This window comes from Heteronotia binoei, chromosome 3 (genome assembly GCF_032191835.1).
Source record: "Heteronotia binoei isolate CCM8104 ecotype False Entrance Well chromosome 3, APGP_CSIRO_Hbin_v1, whole genome shotgun sequence".
NCBI lineage: Eukaryota > Metazoa > Chordata > Lepidosauria > Squamata > Gekkonidae > Heteronotia > Heteronotia binoei.
Window position 1 is genome coordinate 143,243,972 of NC_083225.1, and position 14,533 is coordinate 143,258,504.

The following is a 14,533-nucleotide window of genomic DNA, read 5'->3' on the forward strand; positions in this document are numbered from 1 at the left end:
TGCTTATGTGGATAAAGTTATGTCTGTTAAATGGATCTTCAGCATTCATTCTAAGAAAACATATTATTAAGTGGCGTTGCAATTTCAGAGGTTTCTGGATGACGCTTCCATCCTAGACCCTTGCCAGTCAGGCTTTCGCCCGGGCCATGGGACGGAGACAGTGCTGGTCACCTTAGCGGATGACCTCCAACGGCAGTTGGATCGAGGTGGCATGGCGGTGCTGATGCTGTTAGATCTGTCGGCTGCGTTCGACACGGTCGACCATCAGCTACTGACCCGCCGCCTCGCCGACATAGGGGTTAGGGGGCTGGCCTTACAATGGCTTTCCTCCTTCCTCAAAGGATGGGGACAAAGGGTGGCAATCGGAGGTGAGCTCTCCCGGAGGTGCACACTAGACTGCGGGGTGCTTCAGGGAGCAGTTCTCTCTCCGATGTTATTTAACATTTACATGCGCCCCCTTGCCCAGATAGTCCGGAGGTTTGGGCTTGGTTGTCATCAATATGTGGATGACACCCAGCTCTATCTGCTAATGGATGGCCAGCCTGACTGCGTCCCAGGGAATTTGGATCGGGCACTGCAGGCCGTGGCAACCTGGCTTAGGCTGAGTGGGCTGAAGCTGAACCCGACGAAGACAGAGGTCCTTTGCGTGGGCCGCGGTGCTCTGGGAAGGGAAATACCTTTCCCGGTTTTTGATGGTGCGCCACTGAAAGCGGCGCGTCAGGTCAGGAGCCTGGGAGTTTTACTGGAGCCTTCACTATCGATGGAGGCCCAGGTAGCTGCCGCTGCCAAGTCGGCGTTTTTTCATCTGAAGCAGGCAAGGCAGTTGGCCCCTTTCCTGGAGCACCGGGACCTGGCAACAGTGATCCATGCGACGGTCACCTCAAGATTGGATTACTATAATGCCCTCTACATGGGGCTGCCTTTGTGTCGAACCTGGAAGCTGCAGCTAGTGCAAAACGCGGCGGCCAGGCTGTTATTAGGACTCCCGAAATGGGAGCATATACAGCCAAGGCTCCGCGAACTGCACTGGCTGCCAGTTACATACCGGGTTTGCTACAAAGTGCTGGTCATTACCTTTAAAGCCTTATATGGTTGTGGACCTGCCTACCTGAAGGACCGTCTCTCCCCATACGAGCCCCAAAGAGCACTGAGGTCAGTGGGGAAGAACAAACTGACTGTCCCTGGGCCAAGGGAGGTGAAATTACAGAACACTCATGCACGGGCCTTTTCCGTTGCAGCTCCGTGCCTGTGGAACCAGCTCCCTTTTTAGGCAGGCCTTCGCAGACTGCTGACAAAGGATGGCCGAACTGATGATCCAGCAAAGTAACTCTATAGCGATCCTTGCCATATATAAATGGATAGAATAGAGCCCGGAACATCCTTGCTGCTGTTAAATTATAAACTATATAACTGGAATGGTTTTAAGACATGTATTTAACTACTGTATAATTTTTAATGCTGTTTATAATTATTGTATATTGTATAATGTTTTATTTGAATGTTGTTAGCCGCCCTGAGCCTGCCTAGGCGGGGAGGGCGGGATACAAATAAAATTTAATAATAATAATAATTATTATAGTAGTGATGGTGTTTGTTACGATATTAAGAAAGAAGTTGTTTACAACCATGAATTCTCCTTCATTCAAACTGGATAGGCCCCACCTCCTTTTACTCCAGGCACAGGTATGCAAATTTCTGTATGACTGTCCTGGAAGAGATTGAGGCTGACACTCCAGTTTTGTTAGTCCTGCTGCTCTGGCAGGATGCTTGAGTCTAGCTCTGCTGTTTGTGAGTAAAAACACTTACCTATTGGGACTAGTGTCTTTTGGAACCTGAAACAAAAGGGGAAAAAACTTTAACACACTGGACCCAGCCTGCTCCTATCTTCGATGTTGTGTCTTTCAGAGGTTCTGGCAATTAGGGCTTCTGCTGTACTTTCAAACTTCACTAAAACTATTGCGATTTAGGCTGACAGTCTCCTTTAGGATCTAGAGATAGATCCGCTGATGCTTAAGAAGTCTCTCCTTAAGATTCAAAGAATGGCAGAATTTGCAGCAGATGCATCCCGGGATGTTATGCAATTTTGTGTCAGAGCTCAGGTTGCTGATTTGCTGCTCAGAAGAAATCTTTAAAAAGGGTTCCAGAGGAGATCCGGGAAACTACAGGCTAGTCAGTCTGACTTCAGTACCAGGAAAGTTGGTAGAAACTATTATCAAGGACAGAATGAGTAGGCACATTGATGAACACAAGTTATTGAGGAAGACTCAGCATGGGTTCTGTAAGGGAAGATCTTGCCTCATTAACCTGTTACATTTCTTTGAGGGGGTGAACAAGCATGTGGACAAAGGAGAACCGATAGCTATTGTTTACCTTGACTTCTAGAAAGCTTTTGATAAAGTTCCTCATCAAAGGCTCCTTAGTAAGCTCGAGAGTCATGGAGTAAAAGGACAGGTTCTCGTGGATCAAAAACTGGCTAATTAATAGGAAGCAAAGAGTGAGTATAAATGGGCAGTCTTCGCAGTGGAGGACGGTAAGCAGTGGAGTGCCGCAGGGCTCAGTACTGGGTCCTATGCTCTTTAACTTGTTCATAAATGATTTGGAGTTGAGAGTTAGCAGTGAAGTGGCCAAGTTTGCAGATGACACTAAATTGTTCAGAGTGGTGAGAACCAGAGAGGATTGTGAAGCACTCCAAAGGGATCTGTTGAGGCTGGGAGAGTGGGCGTCAACGTGGCAGATGAGGTTCAGTGTGGCCAAATGCAAAGTAATGCACATTGGGGCCAAAAATCCCAGCTACAAATACAAGTTGATGGGATGTGAACTGGCAGAGACTAACCAAGAGAGAGATCTTGGGGTCATGGTAGATAACACTGAAAATGTCAAGACAGTATGTGATTGCAATAAAAAAGGCCAACACCGTGCTGGGAATTATTAGGAAGGGAATTGAAAACAAATCAGCCAGTATCATAATGCCCCTGTATAAATCGATGGTGCGGTCTCATTTGGAATACTGTGTGCAATTCTGGTCACCGCACCTCAAAAAGGATATTATAGCATTGGAAAAAGTGCAGAAAAGGGCAACTAGAATGATTAAAGGGTTGGAACACTTTCCCTATGAAGAAAGGTTAAAACACTTCGGCCACTTTAGTTTGGAGAAACGTCGACTGTGGGGTGACATGATAGAGTTTTACAAGATTATGCATGGGATGGAGAAGGTAGAGAAAGAAGTACTTTTCTCCCTTTCTCACAATACAAGAACTCGTGGGCAATCAATGAAATTGCTGAACAGTTGAGTTAGAACAGATAAAAGGAGGTACTTCTTCACCCAAAGGGTGATTAACATGTGGCATTCACTGCCACAGTAGTTGGTAGCAGCTACAAGCGTAACCCAGAGGGGGTTAGATAAAACTATGGAGCAGAGGTCCATCAGTGGCTATTAGCCACAGTGTGTTTGTGTGTGTGTGTATTTTGGGCACTGGGACACAGAGTGTTGGAGTGGATGGGCCATTGGCCTGATCCAACATGGCTTCTCTTATGTTCTTATGTGGTTAAAATATTGAAAGGGACATCAACTTTTAAAATCCAGTTTGGAGCTCAGACATTTTCAGGCAGACTTCTATTTGGAGAAGGAGCACCAAACCAAAGTACTAGTTGAAATTTAAAAGAAAACAAAAACCTGGTGTCATCTACCTTTTCCTCAAGGGGCAAAGACTTCAAAGGGAAAACCTTTTATTGTTTTCTCAATTACAGACTATTTACAAGGGGCTGAGAAAACCAAGACTTTAGAAGTCACAAACCTTTAGTTATCATCCTAGGTTCCAGCAAAGGCAGTTTCCTGCTAACAAACAAGACAAGAATGCCCCTGTCAAGAGAACTGCCGCCTGACTACATAATAGTGGGTCTGTTTGGCTCCAGAACTTCACCCATGTCTGGAACACTTCAGTGCCATATCAATGGGTCCTTTCAGTCATAAAAAAAATACAGGATAGACTTTTCCTCCACTTCTCCATGTCTTTTGCCCCATCTCCAGTTCCCAAGACAGAACAGAAACATCAAATTCCATCTTAATTAGTTCAATACCTGCTAGATAGTGGTGCAGTAGATCCAGTTCCCCTGAACCAGTGTCTTCAGGGAATTTATTCTCTGGTCCTGAGGTGGGGCAGTCTGAACCTCTGGGAGAAGCTCCTCCATGTAGGCTGGCAGGGCCGCCACTTCTTTTACAATTCCTGCAGGGGAGGGACATTTCTAACATTCTGTGTTTTTTGGCCCTGCTTCATGGATGATGGATGCTGCTGACTGCCCTCTGCACAGAATGCAGCAATTCCTCTTTTTTCTTTTAATTTCTGAGGATTTTTGGCTGTCCAGCAAGCCGCCTGGTTTGGGTCAGCTGAGGGCAGGCTCCTATGTGGATGGGCCTTACCAGCCCTCCGGAGATCCTTTGGGTAGCAGGAAGGCTTGCACCATTTCTCTTCTCCCCCATGCCTTGATCTGAGTGCCAGAGAGCCATTCATAGCAACAGGGAGCTCTACCCTGCTGCTCTGTCCTCATTGGTCTCCCCTGTGGACTGAAGTCATCCACTTACCACTGCACAAATAAAAGAGAGAGAGAACAAGGAAAATCTAAAACCTTTACAGAGTTGGGCTGCACAATGACTGGAGGTTATATAGAAATTTGCATAGCCCTGCTTGGATCAAGAAGAGACATGATCTAAATTTGGATGACTTTACCCTACTTGAAGAGAAGAAACCTTCAGGAAAGCCTAGTATTTGATCCCAAAAGTAAAAACCAAAATCAAGAAAATAATCCACGTAATACCTTTTATTAGCACCTGTCCAGTGACATGTAATAAAGTGCAAATGTTTTAATTCATCAGAAGTCTTCTGTTTAAAAAGGGTTTGTGAGAAGGAATAATGTCTTCAGGCTTTTTTTTTTTTTGTAACATCTAGCTTGAAGAAGAGATCTGGTGAACTTGAAAGCTTGCACACTGTTGTCAAAATGTATTGCCTGGATTGTGATCATATTTGTCATCATAATGTCTTATAAGCAGCTTTTGCTAGTGTTTGCAAGAAATAGGAGGCTTATGGGAGGTTTATTGTATATAAGCACTTACCATAGGTGAGCACTACACAGCTGCTAAAATCTCCAACTTAAATAACGTATCAAAGTAAAAAAGTTAGTAGTTTGTTTAACTTTTGCTTTGATTCTTTATATGAGCAATATGCTGTTTAAACAGGATGCAGTCTATTGATAAGAAATACTTCCTGTCCCCTTTCCTGTGGCTTGTTGAGAAAGGGTGGAGGAAGGATGCAGAAATAGTGGTAAACTGGCTAGTTCAAGCTGCTCTAAGGAGTTAATTTAAGGAGGTGGGGGGAATCTTTAAATATAGTCTAGTAAAAATGTTGCAAATTTCATGGGCTGATCAGGGCCTTAATATCATTTTTGGCTTATGAAAAAATATAACTTGGAAGAAATAAGTGTTGTGAGAAGCTACACTGGAGGTTGTATATTTGTAATAACATTCAAAATGATGAGCAAGAGACTCCAAACGGGCAGCAGTGTTGGTCTGAACCAGTTGAACAAAGCAGGAGTTCAGTTGCACCTTTAAGACCAACCAATTTTTTTTTAAGAATGTAATCTTTCGTGTGCTCTTAAGCACACTTCATCAGACGAGGAATCCAGCACAGTGAGCAAAGCCATACATAGCTGAGCAGAGCCATACATAGCTGGTAGGCAGTGGCCCAGAATGCAACATGGTACAGATTTAAGAACCAATGACAGTGAAGTAAAGTTATCTGGTAGGCAGTGGTTTAGAATGTAAAATAGTACAATGACAGAATAGTAAAATTAACAAATAGAACAAACCTTTGATATGAGTAGCATGAGCATGCGAAAGCAACAAAACAGTAGTATGTCAAAATGTGAGATTGTCTGTCAATGACAATGGGAGATGGGTTCAATAGATGTAATGGGATAAGCAACCAAAGTCCCTGTTTGAGTGTGTCAATACAGCTAAAAGACTTGACTCCTGCTTTGTTCAAGAGGCGCCAGTAAATAAAGTGGGTTCCAGTCTTGAAATAATGAGACCAAGTATAAGTTATTTTAAAAGCAGTAAAGTGAACCCAAGGGATATCCATGCAAGTTCCAGACCCCGGCTCCGGAGACCTGAGTCCATGTATATACAACCCAATCTTGTGGACAATATTTCTGATGAAATTATAAGGGAGGATACCAAACTAAATTTGATCTTTATTGAACTCATGAATAGAGGGATAAAAATGGAGATGCAAGTAGATAAATGGCAATGTAATAAAAGTAAATATTTGTGGAAACTAGTTAGAGTTGATAAATCTCTCTCTCTCTCTCGGCTTGACTTCGCGAACGAAGATTTAAGAAGGGTGCAATAGTCCACGTCTGCTGCAGGCTCGCTGGTGGCTGACAAGACCAATGCGGGACAGGCAGATCCGGCCACAGTGGCTGCAGGGAAAAGTCTGATTTGGGGTTGGTGCTGTAGCAGTGCGATTCTTCCTCAATCTCCTTTTGTCCTCAAGACCAGCTATGCGTGCGTTCTCAAAGGAAGAGGCAGCCTGGTGGATGGTGTGCCTCCATGCTTTGCGATCTGAGGCTAGGTCAGACCACTGGTGATGGTTGATGCAACAGGTGCCAAAGGATTTCTTCAAGGAGTCCTTGTACCTCTTCTTTGGTGCCCCTCTATTTCGATGGCCAGTGGAAAGTTCGCCATACAGAGCAATCTTGGGAAGGCGGTGGTTTTCCATCCTAGAAATATGCCCTGCCCAGCGCAGCTGCGTCTTCAACAGCAGTGCTTCGATGCTTGTAACCTCCGCCCTCTTGAGGACTTCAGTGTTGGTCACAAAGTCACTCCAGTGGATGTTGAGGATGGTGCGAAGGCAGCGCTGATGAAAGCGCTCAAGGAGTCACAGGTGATGACGGTATAAAACCCACGATTCAGAGCCGTAAATGAGGGTTGTCATCACAACCGCTTTGTAAACATTGATCTTTGTGCCTTTTTTCAGATGCTTGTTGCTCCACACTCTTTTGTGCAGTCTGCCAAATGCACGGTTTGCCTTTGCCAGCCTGTTGTCAATCTCCTTGTCGATCTTGGCATCTGAGGAGATGATGCACCCCAGGTAGCTGAACTGCTGGACTGTCTTCAGTACTGATTCACCCACAGTGATGCAGGGAGGGTGATAATCTTCCTGGGGTGCAGGCTGGTGGAGAACCTCTGTCTTCTTCAGACTAACCTCTAGGCCGAATAGCTTGGCAGCCTCTGCAAAGCAGGACGTCATATGCTGCAGAGCTGATACCGAGTGGGAGACGAGTGCAGCATCATCAGCAAATAGTAGCTCTCGGATGAGTTTTTCCATTGTCTTGGAGTGAGCCTTTAGTCGCCTCAGGTTGAACAGGCTGCCATCGGTGCGATAGCAGATGTAGACACCATCGTCATCATCTAGATCTACTGCGGCTCTTTGAAGCATCATGCTAAAGAAGATCGTAAAGAGAGTTGGCGCGAGAACGCAGCCTTGCTTTACACCTGTGCCTATTGGGAAGGGCTCCGAGTGGTCATTGCAGTGTCTGACTTGGCCTCGCTGGTCTTCATGTAGCTGGATGATCATGCTGAGGAACCTTGGGGGACATCCTAAACGTTCCAAGATTTGCCACAGGCCTTTCCTGCTAACGGTATCGAAAGCTTTGGTAAGGTCGACAAAAGTCACATATAGACCCTTGTTCTGTTCCCTGCATTTCTCTTGGAGCTGCCTGAGAACAAATACCATGTCGGTGGTGCTCCTGTTAGCTCTGAAGCCGCATGGCTCTCTGGGAGGAGTTCTTCTGCAATGGTGGGCACCAGTCTGTTCAGGAGTATTCTGGCAAGGATTTTGCCTGCGATGGAGAGCAGGGTTATCCCCCGGTAGTTGGAGCAGTCTGACTTTTCTCCTTTGTTCTTGTGTAGAGTGATGATGATTGCATCGCGAAAGTCCTGTGGTAGTTTGCCTTGTTCCCAGCAGGTGACAAGTACTTTGTGAAGTGTGCTATGTAGTACTGTGCCCCCATGCTTCCAGATCTCTGGTGGGCTTCCATCATCTCCCGCCGCCTTGCCACTTTTCAGTTGCTTGATGGCTTTAACAGTCTCTTCTAGGGTGGGGATCTCATCCAACTCTGTTTTCACTGGTTGAAGTGGGGTGAGGTGGATTGTTGAATCTTGAACTACGCGGTTGGCACTGAAGAGAGCCTGAAAATACTTCGACCACCGGTTCAGTATGGATGCCTTGTCTGTGAGGAGCACTTGGCCGTCTGCACTACACAAGGGACTCTGAGCCTGATATGATGGGCCATATACTGCCTTCAGGGCTTCGTAGAACCCTCTTAAATCACCAGTGTCTGCACACAGCTGGGTTCTCTCTGCAAGCTTGGTCCACCACTCGTTCTGAATGTCTCGAAGCTTGCGCTGAAGGTTGCTACATGCAGCGCGAAAGATTGCTTTTTTTCCGGGACAGGAGGGCTGAGCAAGATGTGCTTGGTAGGCAGATCTCTTTTTCGCTAGTAATTCTTGGATCTCTTGATTGTTCTCGTCAAACCAGTCCTTGTTCTTCTTTGTAGAGAACCCGAGGACTTCTTCAGAGGTCAACAGGATGGTAGTTTTTAGGTGTTCCCAGAGTGCTTCTGGAGAAGGGTCTGTGGGGCAACTGGGGTCCTCAATTCTTGACTGGAGTTTTGCCTGGAAGGCAGCTTTAACTTCGGCTGACTGAAGGCTGCCAACCTGAAGCTTCCTCTGAGGGATACCTCCTCTCCTGGGTGTGGGTTTAAAGTGAAGACGGAGATTGCAGCGTACAAGACGATGATCCGTATGACATTCTGCACTGGGCATTACTCGGGTGTGTAAGACATCTCGAAGGTCTCTCTGGCGCACCAGAATGTAGTCGATAAGGTGCCAGTGCTTGGACCGTGGGTGTCTTCAGGCTGTTCTTCTGCTGAAAGATAGTGTTGGTGATGGTGAGCTGGTGCTCCGTGCAGAATTCTAGCAGGAGGCGCCCGTTATCATTGCAGTTGCCAATGCCATGTTTGCCAAGTACTCCTTTCCAGGCTTCCGAGTCTTTACCTACTCTGGCATTGAAGTCGCCAAGGATGATCACCTTGTCCTCTGTAGGGGTCTTCCGTACGAGGTTGCGTAGATCAGCATAGAACTTGTTCTTTTCTGCAGGATCTGCTTGAAGGGTTGGGGCATACACACTGAAGAGTGTTGCATGCTGCTTGTTTTGAAGTGGGAGGCGCATGGACATGATGCGATCTGAGTGGCCTGTTGGCAGGTTTTTGAGTTCGGAGGCAATGGAGTTCCTGACCATGAAGCCAACGCCAGAAAGGCGGCTCTCAGCCTTTGACTTACCCGACCAGTAGAAGGTATAGCCAGCACCATGTTCTTGAAGACTACCTTCCTCAGGGAAACGGACCTCACTGAGAGCTGCTATGTCAATATTCAACCTGAGAAGTTCGTGGCCAACTAGAGCAGAGCGTCGTTCAGAGCAACCACTGTCTACTGTGTTAAGCATGGTTCTGATGTTCCAACACGCAAGCTTAAGTCTTTGCACGCTTTGTGAGGCAGGTGCATGCCTTTTCTTTGTTATTTTTTGACCGCAAGTAAGAATGCCCGTTGACCGCGGCTAGCCAACTGAGGTGGGGGAGACGAGCTTTGTTTAGGCCACCTTTTCTAGGCCCCTCTCCGTGTGGAGCAAGCAGTGCTGTCCCTAGATAAGGCTGCTTGGTCATTCAGGGTGCTGCCGAAAGATGCTTTCGTCTCCGGGTCAGCATCAGGCGACTAATACCCTGAACCGCCTACATGCAGGATCGGGACTGCGGCTTCCAGTGGCATCTTCCACCTGCCATTTCGCCCCTTGCTCATCGCTGCCGGACTTGGTGTGTTGTGGGTTGTGGATGTGGATATGCCCTTCAGGCCTGCGCAGAGGAATTTTTAGGTGAAGCACAGTGTGCGCAGTACTGGCTCCACCCTTTCACCTTGGGGTCATCTGCCATGGCCCAGTAAGCCGGGACGCCGGCAGCGAGTCCTCCAGGTGGTAGGTGTTACATTAACGAGCTCTATCTGCCCGGGTTTGATGTTAGAGTTTTCCTTCTCTTGTCTGGCGAGGTTGGTGAGCCCAGCCTGTCCATCCGGTTATACCGCCGGACATTCGGTCGCACCATGACGTGGCAAACTCTGTGAGAAACGGGGGGGGGGACCAGCGGGAAGGTGTTGCCACGGATGCAGTAATGCAGGAGAGGCCATTGCAGTGACCATCTGCCAGGCATAGCCGGACAGTGACCACACGGCGTTCACTACACCGGGAAGGAGAGGCTATGTATTGCGCATACACTTTCCCTGGGGGGGCAGGATACCCAAGAGGGAGCCCACCCCTCCCCCCATCATACAAAATCATAAATCATACAAAACAAATTGGGAAATGAGCAATCAGTGAGTAAGTTTGGCAGTTCTCAGTGGCAGCTATCTCACTTAAGCTAAAAAGATCTACCTGTGACTAGTTCAAACTTATTGATTGTTCCTACTTAATTGTAGAACTTTACAGAAAAGGAGTAAGAGCTATGACCTCATCATTACTCTGCTGTGTCAGGATGAAGCATTTCTCTTCTTTACTGTGTGCTGATAAGTGTGCACTTGTTTGTGCTTCTGCCTTGCCCTGATTTCCTTTAAACAGGGTTCTTTTTGTTTTGTGTTTTTTAAATCATGACTCAATTTCATCCTTGGTGGCTTGTCTGAATTAGAAAAAGCTGCTACTAATAATTTGGAATAAGCACTTTTACCAGAGGGTTTGACTGTACTATCAGTTAGCACTCTGCATTGCAAAAAGGTATCACATGAGCTGTCCACTTATATGAGCACTAGGGGTGTGCATTCAATTTATCTAAGCCAAAAAGAACTTCAAAAATACCTTATAGTATTTTGAGAATATGTTTTCAGCCAGATATCAGTGAGGGTATTTATCTGACACAGCCAAGCCTGAAAAATCCTGAAAATATTTGTGATTTTTGGGGCCGCCTGTTAGCGGGTGTTCAAGGGGATTACAGTCCTTTTAAACACCTTCTGCATGATGCCAAAGATTGGTGAAGGCATTTAAAGGGACCACATCATCTTTAAATGCCATTCCCCCTTTATTGGACACAATGAAGGATGGGGGCACCTTATTGCATTCGCTCCTCCCGTCTTCTTGAAACTTGGGAGGTTTTTTTGAGGAGAGGCACCAGCAGCTATTCTGCAAATTTGGTGCCTCTTATCTTAAACAAACGAACAAACAAATACAGAGCTCTAGATACCCCTAGATTGATTTCTCCATTATACTCTCTGCGGACCATTGACTATAACGGTCTCCATAGGGTATAATGAAGCTAAATAAATAAATAAAATTGGCAATCCCAAATACTTTCTGAATTCAAATACCATACTGGTATTGAAATTCAGGAATATCAGGCAATACTGATATTTTTCAGTTCAATGTACCCAAATCTGAAAAATACAGTGTCTGTGTGCTTCCCATACCCCTTATGAGCACTATTATGTTGGAAGAGCTCTGCCTCATGCACCTGTCATCATTTCCTAAAATTAAAGAAATCACCAGCTGTGACTCCCTAGTTTGTGAACTGGGATAAGGAAATATGAGGTTATTGCTCCTGTGTATACTGTTCATGCAGGTCACTTGTTTGCAGAATTGAGTACTTGATTGGCTGTGGTCCCTCATATTGTAAAATAAGTTACATAGCTGTGGCTGAGGCTATCACACTTGCTCAGCTGTGTGATGTAGCTGTATTATGTGTTACGAGGTATTGGGGGGGGGGGAAGGCCATAATTACCTTATGCTAGTGTTGGTGATTTGTCTTTTAATACAACTCATTTTGTAATGCAGTAGCACTGAATATAGCTTATATCTGGGTAACCATGATGTGTTCTCTGTTGTAGCTAATCATATGGCTCCTGATCATCTTTAAAAATAGCAGTTGGAATTACTGACTATAGGTGTCTGATTTTGCTAAATCATATAGAAGGTTCAAGGAAGTTCTGGTGTATTTTGTTTCAACTAGAGGCTATGCTTTGATTACATATATGCTTCAAGAGTTTCCCCCATGAAAAAACAGTAAAAAGCACTTCCTAGCCGGAATCCCAACCTGGTATTAAGGATGTTTCAGATAAAACACTTAATTATTTGTTGATGTCAGTGGTGCTTTCAGTTGAAAATATTTATATTATAATATCGTGGGTTCAACGCAATGAAGAGGCGAGGTGGTAGTGATCATAGCTCTTTATTAGATACAGCATGATATAGGCTAACTGGGCCCATAATATAGGCTAACTCTAAGACTGGATAACTGGGCCCACAAGGCCAACTATATACAACTCAAGGTTTATTCAAACCAGCAGGGGGGTCGTGATTGGAGCAGGGCAGCAGGGATTTGGATCCTGCTGCCCATTGTTCCCGAGTTCCCAAGCTCAGTCCTTATGGCTCCAATGAGCCCAGCAGGAACACCCAAATAAGCCTTCACTTTGGTCTGCATACACAACAAGACAACATTTATGTTTGTTGCTGTATGTTGCATTGAATAACAGAGCCCAAGTTACAGACTTCCCAGTATGATACTTTGCAGCATTGGATCACATCTTCTTAGTGCTGAAGTGGAAACGGTTAAAAAAATTGGAAGAGCTGGCTGGGTTTTGTAAGGAGTAATATATTTATGAGCAACCCATAATTTATCACTAATTCTGTAGCTTTTTCCATATATAATATAGGGAATGGTAGCTTTTCATTATAAAATGGCATCCTATTCATTTCTGGGAGGAATACTCTACAAAGTGGTCTTATGAAAACTAAAAATAAATAAATAATACTGTACTAACAACACTGCTGACAAGTAATCATTCTGGCAGGAGGAAGGATCAAGACCCTGCCTTTCCTCATAGTTGAAAGGGGAATGGTTTTGAAAGACACCCTTGTCCTCTTCCTGCTCTCCAGTTTTCTTCATTTCCTCTTTAGGAACGAAGGCCTGGCACTTCCTGGCTTTTAAAGACCCTTGCCAGTCTGCCCATGCTCAGCAGCCTTCCCCAGCCTTTCCTCAAAGGCTGGCCTTTGGGGAAGGGTTGGGAACAGACCCATTGGGACCCCTTGCAGTGACAGCCCTGCCCCTTCTTGCTGCATTGCCTTACTAAGTGTTGGTTAAGTTTCCTTTCAGGCCTCTCTGATCAGCAGGAAAGCAGGCTGAGGATGAAATACCTGCACTGGCCCAACATTGAAGCCTCATTTGCTTCTCCACGTTAGTTCCAGCTTCTTTCTGTCATCTTCTGACATTTAGAGGCCACTTCCCACTTTGTGGACATCCTTATAGCTGTCAGAAGCCAGAGTAGCTGTCATGAAATTTCTGATGAATAATGTGGTTCAGATTGTAACCTACAAGTAACTATTGGAAGCTTAAAAGGTGTGATCAAATAGTTCTGAAAGAGAAAAAAATATTATAAAACAGCTTATTCAGACAAACAATGGGTTGTCCAGTTCCAGCAGTTGAGTAAAAACAATTTCCTTTGTCAACATAATGGAAATAGTTAAGTTCTTCTTATACACTAGGTTAGTGGCCCCCAACCTTTTTGGCATCAGGAACTGGTTTTGTGGAAGTCAATTTTTCCATGGACCAGTGTATGTGGGGAGTGTGGCACCAGGGTGCCATGGGGGTTTTTAAATGGCGGGGAGACTGGGGCTGTTTCTGCCTTCCTCTCCCATTGAGAGCCAGTTTGGTGTAGTGGTTACATGTGCGGACTCTTATCTGGGAGAACCGGTTTGATTCCTCACTCCTCCACTTACAGCTGCTGGAATGGCCTTGGGTTAGCCATAGCTATCTTAGGAGTTGTCCTTGAAAGGGCAGCTGCTGTGAGAGCCCTCTCAGCCCCACCCACCTCACAGGGTGTCTGTTGTGGGGGGAGAAGATATAGGAGATAGTAAGCAGCTCTGAGTATGTGATTCATTGAAAAGGGCAGGGTATAAATCTGCAGTCGTCTTCTTCTTAGATCCCTGCTGATCAGGTGATCAGAAGAGGTCTATAAATGAGGGGTTGGCTAAGATCACGGCAATGCTGCCCCTTCTAGCGGCCTGAGACCTGGGCGGACAAAATAGGTGATGTGGCTTAACTCCAAGGCTGCCTCACTTGCAAAGGGAGGGAACCTTGGAGCGAGGCTCTTTAGTCCAGGGCTGCTCTGCCTCGCTCCATGGCCCGGTTGTTAGGAGGTCACAGACTAGTACTGGTCCATGGCCCAGCGGTTGGGGACTCCTGCATTTGGTAATGTGGCAGAAGTCCTTTAACACTGTGCATGTGCAGAAGATAATTTGTTACTTAGGGAATTACACATTAATAATCTATAAACTGACTAAAACCACTAAAGCCAAGACCTTTCCATTATATTGGCTCAGAAAATAAGGACACATTCTCAAATAGCTGAATTGCCTTAAAAAAGGTAGAGCAGACTAAAATAGCAACTAAT

The 14,533-nt window shown here is 45.6% G+C and overlaps 1 protein-coding gene across 4 annotated transcripts in view; it reads left to right on the plus strand.

Annotated features, from left to right (window-relative positions):
- Positions 1-14,533, plus strand: part of CBLB (Cbl proto-oncogene B) — a 143,536-nt gene that overhangs the window by 42,612 nt on the left and 86,391 nt on the right. The window lies entirely within an intron of this gene.